General features: G+C 39.8%; 1 long non-coding RNA gene across 1 annotated transcript; it reads left to right on the top strand.

Annotated features, from left to right (window-relative positions):
• Positions 1-706: 706 nt before the first annotated feature.
• Positions 707-5582, top strand: LOC109144509. The gene is made up of 4 exons (XR_002045303.2): positions 707-909; positions 3151-3297; positions 3919-4098; positions 5522-5582. It is a non-coding gene; the product is annotated as an uncharacterized LOC109144509 (long non-coding RNA).
• Positions 5583-6716: the final 1134 nt, after the last annotated feature.

The raw sequence follows: 6716 nt of genomic DNA, 5'->3' as shown, positions 1-6716 counted from the left end.
TGGAGATATTCAAGAACCATCTGGACACAATCTTCTGTCATGTGCTCTGGGATGACCCTGCTAGAGCAGAGAGGCTGAACCCTATAACCCACTGTGGTTGGTTCCAGCCTTATCCATTCCATGCTCCTGCAATTCTGTGGTGAGTAATGTACCCTTCCATTCTTAAGGGAGAGTCTGCTGTAGTTTGAAAACTGCATCTCACATTAAGTTATTACAAATTAATGAAGTGTCTAACTTTAGACTCAAACAAGCCAGGTAGTTCCTAAAGCTGTTCAGTAGTCTGTATTGATATTTGCCTGTATAGACCTATCTCCCTCTCCCTGCCTCTCTCCCCTTAGTGATATTAACATCTTTCTTGATGTGTTAAATCCTGTGCTTGTAAACTTTCTAAGAAAGCTCTTGGTTCAGTGTGCCTTCTGGTGGTGTATTTCTCTGTTCTCACAACACTTCCTGTGGTTCAGCATAACTTATAGGAAGATAGCATTACAAAGCATGAGCTGTTATCCAGAAACTGTACTGGAGTTTTAAAGCTTCCCCATCTGTCTTGAGTTGCAGTGTTTCTGTAGAAGTTGAGCTGAAGGAAATGAGTAAGCGTAAAAGGAATTCTTCTGTCTTGCAGAGAAATTCTCTTTAGTTTGAATGTTGGCTGTGGCTTGGGGCCAGTACATTGAACTGTTTTGCACTACAATGAAGTATAAAACGGGACCTCAGCTGTATGAAATTGCTCTGGCCTCTTCCACTGCATCATTCTAAGAAAACTGAATTTGGAGGGAAACTAATTAGTACAAAGACATGTGGAGGCTGTCTCCTGTCATCTGTTAGAGCTTTTCAAGGTGTGCTTCTCCAAGAAGGGGACAGCTGTTCTCACTGCAGGAACTATTTCCTTCCAGAAGACATCTGCAGAGAAAGGTAATGCAGGCCTATAAGCCTGGTTCTATTCCAATGCTTCATCTTCCCAAGTGCTTCATAATACAGCCAACAGAGTGATCTGCCTCAGAATAAAGAAAATCTTACAATGCCTATTATTTTATGGCTATCCAGAGAAACCTCCTGGTGATATGCCTGTTGGATGTGTTTAACTGGAGCAGTAAATATTCATGTTCTCAGGAATATTTTTAAGAGTATTTATCTTAAAGAACTGCTACATCAAACAATTGTGTAATGCCTACAAAGGTAATTGACAGCTATATTTTAATTAGGCATCTCTTAACTTCATGTTTCAAAATAAGTGTAATAATCATTACATTACAGTTTTTTTTCCCCCTTTATAGAGCCTCTTAGAAGCTTGATCAAAAAACTACGGCTTGTAACAGCCAACAACTCAGCATTTGTAGTCATGTAGGAGATTCAGGCTTAATTCTGTACCCGAAGGGCATTGGGGACCTGAATTAACCCTAGGCAAGTAAACCAATTTCTGGGCTGTTTAGGAGGTTCTTGAAAGTTAGTTTTTGGGCTAGGAGTGAGGTTGAGGAGTATCTGATGTCACTTGGGATGGGGGAGAAGAGGAACACTCTGAAAGGAGCTCCTGTTGGCTCTGAAGCAGGATAACTTCCTGATACCTTCCAGTCTCTGACAGGAGAGGATCTTCTGTTGTCTGATTTATCTAATGATTCCAAAATGATGGGATCTCTGAAATGCAGTTTTTTTCCCATTCACAATGGTAAGAAACCTATCAGTAGATCTTGGTAGAAGTTATTTTACATAAAAACTTGTAGTTAGTGTAAGTCTCTTTTGACTTTGAGATACTATTTCAGACAGTTTACAATAAATGTCAGAGAACTGAATGCTTATATTCCTGCAGTGGTCTCATGCTACCTATCTTAGGAAGCATGAGTTTGTAATTTTGAACCATATAGCCTCTGCTTTATCCATCCAGATTCTGTGCAGCTCTAGGGAATACAAAAATACTGGCCTTTCTATGGTGCCAAGATATAAAAGTGTCTAACTGGAAAGCTGAAATAGCACAGATTTAAGGGAGAGAAACATCTGGATTGAACTTGTTCATATTTTAGACATTGCATTTGACTTGTTACTGTGCTTTATTTTAAACATGGTTCCTAAGTGATGTTTTTATTTGCCCCTGAGTTTTATTCAGACTCAAGTGAAGTTAACAGCACACAAAATTCTAAGGATTGCTTTTAACCTTTATATAAATGTTTTGTTGCTGCCCAATGAAGCCACCATCCAGTGGAAAACATTTGCTTGTGACTATTCAAGATCAAGATCAAAACTTAAATCATTATAGTAGGCCTGGAATCAGTGCACAGCTGGAATGTGAACATCAAGGAAATGTATATGCTGAAACATCTGGAGGTGGCAGAGGGAGCCAGGAGGTTGTGCTGGCTTCCCAGCAGCCCACTTCTCTTGCCAGAAACCTGGGGACTGCTCTCTGAATTTTCTGTTGGCAAATGTGTGAGCACTTGAGACTACATGATTGGGAGACTAGAATTCCTCTCTCTCCCCCAGACACTTATCTTTAATACACCACACCAATACCACTTAAATACCGGAGATTGGCACTTCATATTTTGCATCCCAGTAAAATGAATTGTTCCTTGAATTGTGCTTGATTTCATTTCCTTGACTCCTAACCTTCAAGCAGAACAAGAAAAAGTTAATAGTGTTGACTATGTAGGGGACAAAAGGGGATTGAGGTTGGTGGAGAAATTCTTGAAATGAGCCACTCTTCTGACTGAACGCAAGAAAACACATTTCAAAAAATTCAGTTTGGTAGTTTAAGAGCTAGTAATATATACTGCATCAAAATAAATTTGTACAATAGTTAAATATCCCTTGAATATTAGACTCTTAACTTCCTTGGATGTTCAATGAGTTGAACTATCCCAAACAAACCTGTAACAACTTCCCCACCCAAATATGATTTCCTTCTGCCTTGTTACATTCCTTGTTTCATTTTGCAAAAGAAACATCTAGCTAGAGAGTGGGTGGAGGCAGACTGAAATGTACCTTCTAGTATTTTGGCCAGTGATATATCTGCTACTAATATAATTTGAACACAGAGGAATTTAGTAATTTGTCTATACTGGAATTGAATTATTTCTTTTCCTTGACATCTAAACTTGCATTATATGATAAAATATAGAGTATAACTGTGCTGGTTTTCTGGATTTTATCTTCTTTGTCCTCCAGTACTTAGTTTCATTTTAAACACGATTCTACTGCTGATAACCTTGACTGCAAGAAAACCCTGCCACTTAGGCCTTTGTGAAGTGTGACATCAGCTTTTATTCAAAGTTCAACTGAGGAGAAAAATCGACTTTTTAGTGGAAACTGAAGGTAGTGTGTGATTTTTCCTTGCTGTTAATAGCACCACAAACTGTGTTGGTCTGGTCTTTATACAGTAAGGTTTTGAGTTTTCCAGTAGCTGACAGATGATGCTTTCATGTTCATCTGTTTAATCTCGGAGCTTTGTTAAACTAGACAAATGACTTTACAAAAATCCTTCTGTAATGAAAATTGGAATACTAGCTGCTACAACAGCAATCTATTACCTGATTGTTAGTAAATGCCAGCATGCTGTGGTGACAGCTTGTTAGATGGGATGCAATGCTTTATACAGCAATTACCAACTCTCCACTTTTTCACCAGCTGGGGATATAAGATTTGCTACTGTTTTCCCAGGAAGAGAGTCAACATCTTGCCATAAACCTGCCTGTCTCTGATCTCGTCCCAGGCACTTGTGTATAGAAAGAGTTGCCTGCTACTTACTGTTGGTCTGCGTGACAGAAAGCAACTTCTTACTGTAATTGCTGGCTCAGGGAAATATGATTCAAAATTAATAAGCACCTAGACCTGGTTGCATCAGCTTTGAATCTGGTCATATAATATCAATCATCTTGTCCTTTACATAGCTTATAAAGGAATGTTCTAAGAATAGTTTCTGGGATATACTTGCAGAAATTCAATCCGTGGTGAATTAAGACCCTACCACAGTCTCATCAGCCATATGAAGAACAGGATGAAACCAGACCTCCCCAGACAGGTCTCACACAGGGTTAACTGCTCCCATCACAAACACCACCGCTCCTTCAATGCTGGAACAAAACATGTGCAATTCATCTGAAAAGTAAAATCAAGGTCAGTAACACAGACTAACCTGGTTCAGTGTACAGCTGATTAGGATTTTATGCCTGTTCTATCTGAAAATGGTTAAATAGAGAATCTCACTATCAAAGCTCTGGGGGGTGGGGAAAAATTCTAGATTTATCATTCTCAAAGCTGTAAACTGAGATGTCATCAGGGCCACAGAAGAGGTAGCCCATGCTAATACAGGATGTGAGGAGACAACACCATGCTTTTATCTTCTTTCTCTTACTAATAAAATGGCCATGTATCTTTTCTCCATGTGTTCAGGCTGCCTGCAAACAGTCCCCCTTGGGTCTTGGCCTATCTTGTGAAGTATTGTGTTGTGGTGGTGATACAAATATTATGGGTGTTGTGAACAGTTATCCGAGATACAATGGTTTAGCAGGTACCATTGCCTTGAATCTTATTGCATTCACTACCAGTGCTATAATCCCTTCCCCATGATGCAGTTTTCCCTTTCAGATTTAAAACGCAATAATCATATTATGAGTATTGTTTCCAAACTTAATGGGTTTAATTTAGTTATTTTCTCATTAGCTCTGGATCAGGACCTTGCTGCAGTACTGACTCTGCTATGCTTCATTTAATTATATTTAATGCAATCTATTTGTTTCCCCAGAAGCTAAATAAACTTGCAGCCAAAGACTCAAAATAAGTACAGAGGGCTACTTGCAGGCAGATCTAGAAGAACTGCACTTAAAGCATGCATTGCATCTACTCTTTAGTTCCCTACCTCTCCATAGTACTGCATGACCTCCTAACCGGGCAGCAGGAAGCCAACCCAGTTTAATATGAAAAAATGGCTCTTTCCCTCTGGACAGATAATAACCTGGTTTTGTGCATGCTTTGGGTTTCCGACCCTGCTTTATGCATGGTCTTTCTACATCCGAATGCTTATTTTAGCTGTTTGGAACATCTGCCAAGGAGACATGGTACTGAGCACATCCACAGAGCATGTGGCTATTCAGTTAAATCTCATTTCCACATTTATGTGCTGTAATTATTAGTTTTCTAACAATACTTACTGGAAGAGTCCAATTTAGCAGTTTTCATTTTCCAGCATAAGTTGAATTCTACCATTCCAACGAGTTCCTATGTTTACCACCATTACTGTGGCTCCATTTCCCATACCAAAAAGCGGTAGTTTTCATGTCCTGGGAGATATCCTGCTGTTTCCTAGGATACTTTTCACAGAAGTTCAGAGATACCTCTTTCTGCAAAAGTAGTATTGCTGATTGCCCACAGGTAGGGTGAAAAGGGCAGAGAGCAACTGGTTTGAGCTGAAGACCATGGCAAAACAGTGTGAGGAGCAAAACTGCAGAATCTGATTCTGTGGAAATTTGTGCCTATTTCTCTTTCCATATCAGTTTTTTAAAGAATCACCAGCTCCTATTTGCCTATTTTTACTGCACAGGTACACACAGACACACTCTACAATGGAAGAGTCCTAAATGGCAAAGCATCTGTTCAAGATTCACTGCTGGGCATGTTGCAGCAGGAGATCACTGTGAATGAAGCTCCTCAGGAACAAAGCAATTATTAAGAGTGAACAAATTAGCATTTCCTTAAGACCATGGGGCCTCTACAAGCAGAAGAGATGTGAAGGCTAGCTGGGGATGTGACTGGAGGTGAAGAGAGAATACAGATCTGCTGTTCCTTCAGGGCCAGATGCTCAGAGAGGGGTTGAATCCCCTCTGCTTTGAGGAGTACTTGGCTTCCTACTACATGTCACTGTCCTTCATTTTTGCAGGTGGCTTTCATTCAATAGTAAAAGCCAACATGGGATTAGGTAAGAATCTGGTTAAAACCCCATTTCATACAGAAGAATTACATATTCCTCTGGGTGCTTCTGTAGTGGTACCAGGATCTTTTGCCTAAGCTTCAATTAGTATAGCTCTGTAATAGTACATTTCACCAAGGGTTTAATAAAATTAGCTCTATGGTTGTGTTGTGATGTACTCTAGGGATTTGTAATTAAAGTTGATTAAGAATGTTCCAATTAAATTATTTTCTACTGGATTATGCATATTCTGCAGCATTACAATGTTTCCTTTCACTTTGCCCGTGGAGCCCAGGGAGGCTTGAGGGAGAAGGCTGCTATACAGTAGAGAGCCAGCCTTCAGCATTCAAGACACAACCCTTCTCCACAGCAAAAAGCCTAAAGTGGTAACCCAAAAGGATTTGGACAAGGCTGCCAAGGATGCAAGTGTTCTTGGCTGTACAGAAGGAAAGGGAAGGCAGTCTCCAGGAAAGAGAGGTCGCTGTCATTCTGAAGGGCTGAAATAAATCTTTCCAAGCCTCATTCTGTGATGACAGTTTGCAACAGTCTTTCTGATGAAAAACTCTTCTTATTTTTTCTTCTGGAATTTCAGACTTGTTCATTCCAGCCAAGCCTCCTCTTTTCCTAGTACACAAAGCAGTGGAGGCATTATCAGTCTCTTAACTATTCTAAAATCTCCTGGGAAATATAGGACATAGCCAGCAATAAAGAACAGGAGATATTATCATTGCTTTCTGTTATGACAGGCATATAACTCCTGGCACTGTCACTTTTAAATGGCTACCTACCTTCTGAGATGTGCTTGGAATTCTTCTTTTAATAAATGGTT

Source organism: Corvus cornix, chromosome 2, assembly GCF_000738735.6.
Source record: "Corvus cornix cornix isolate S_Up_H32 chromosome 2, ASM73873v5, whole genome shotgun sequence".
Classification (NCBI taxonomy): domain Eukaryota; kingdom Metazoa; phylum Chordata; class Aves; order Passeriformes; family Corvidae; genus Corvus; species Corvus cornix.
The sequence above is the reverse complement of the archived record's forward strand: the minus strand, read 5'-3'. Positions and strand labels throughout refer to the sequence as shown.